Genomic DNA, 1,393 nt, shown 5'->3' on the forward strand with positions numbered 1-1,393 from the left:
CTGCTTTACTCTGATTGGCTCATCTGAGATCCAGCCCAGGCGGCATTGAATCCTATTCTATAACATTGATAACATTTCCCTGTATTAATAATATAGATGCCTCTGTTTATATTCATACAATGTTATTATAATGTCATTTTCTTTATTTTACTGTATTAATAGGATTCTAATGATTGATATTAATTGTAATATAAACAATAATGGGTGTAATATTAATAATCCCAATAATTCTAATACAATCAAGCTGTTCTGTGTATTTGGATGACATAAATCTCCTGGCCATTCTCTGTGCTGACATTTCCCTGATGTAATGCACACAGGAGCCGCTAGAGGGCAGCAACACTCAGCTCCTCCTGTAGTGTCCCATCACCATGGATTTCCTCCTGGAAGACCCATCACCATGGAGACCAGGCAGGAAGTGATGGTGTGTCCCAGTACAGGGGGGGGGAAGGGGAAGGTGAAGTGTTGGGAGGAGGGAGACACTGGGGGGAGAGGGGGGGAGGGGAGACACTGGGGAGGAGGGGGGGGTGACACTGAGGGGGGAGGGGGAGCGCGCATTATTATTATCAATAACAAGATCTGTAATCATCTCATTACTATATAATAATAATGCTGCATTATAGGGGGTGTGATAATCACTACTGACCCCTCCCCCCATCACTACTGACCCCTCCCCCATCACTACTGACCCCTCCCCCCATCACCGCTATACCCCTCCCCTATAACCACTATCAATAGTTGTGAAGGGGGGGCCATTGTCACACCACCAACATGGCAGGTAAGTGGGCAGCACCCGTTCCTCAGAGTTGATGGATTATTCTTTTTTCCGGTATTTGTATTTAGGGCCAACAATTGACTCTGATGGGGACACAGATATGAGGGGACTTTGATTGGGACCTAGATATAAAGGGGGGTCCTGGGGAGGTAAATGGTGACTATATTGGGGACTCTGATTTTATGCATGTATAAATATGGGACTTTCGGCCCCCGTACTGGAAAGTTTGGCCCCCCGGCCTAGAACATACCAGAGAAGGGGCGGAGTTCTCCACCTACTGGCTGGAATGGAGAACACAGAACAATGCGATCCATCTGCAGGAAGTCTGCTATTGGAGCGTGTGTAATGAAATCTGTCCAATCACACGACACATTCCCTTCATTGGTTTTGGTTTGTTTTTGATCCCACCAGTAATATATCCTCCACATTGGATTTGTATCGGCCTTTTCCCCCGGTGGACTCCGATCATCTAGGAGGGGAGGCAGCCATGTTGGAGATTGCGTTGGCCGGGAATTGAACCCGGGTCAGCTGCTGGAAAAGCAGCCATGCTAACCACTACACCACCAACGCGAGGTTCCATGTCTTCTGATGGCGAAGGTCTCCTCCGTGCCTCCGACC

At 47.6% G+C, this 1,393-nt stretch overlaps 1 non-coding gene across 1 annotated transcript; it reads right to left on the reverse strand.

Annotated features, from left to right (window-relative positions):
• Positions 1-1,273: 1,273 nt before the first annotated feature.
• On the reverse strand, positions 1,274-1,345 carry TRNAE-UUC (transfer RNA glutamic acid (anticodon UUC)). Its single transcript has one exon. It is a non-coding gene; the product is annotated as a tRNA-Glu (tRNA).
• Between the last annotated feature and the right edge of the window lie 48 nt (positions 1,346-1,393).

Source organism: Staurois parvus, unplaced genomic scaffold (assembly GCF_062004578.1).
Source record: "Staurois parvus isolate SC_StPar_1 unplaced genomic scaffold, SC_StPar_1.0 ptg000697l, whole genome shotgun sequence".
Classification (NCBI taxonomy): Eukaryota; Metazoa; Chordata; class Amphibia; order Anura; family Ranidae; genus Staurois; species Staurois parvus.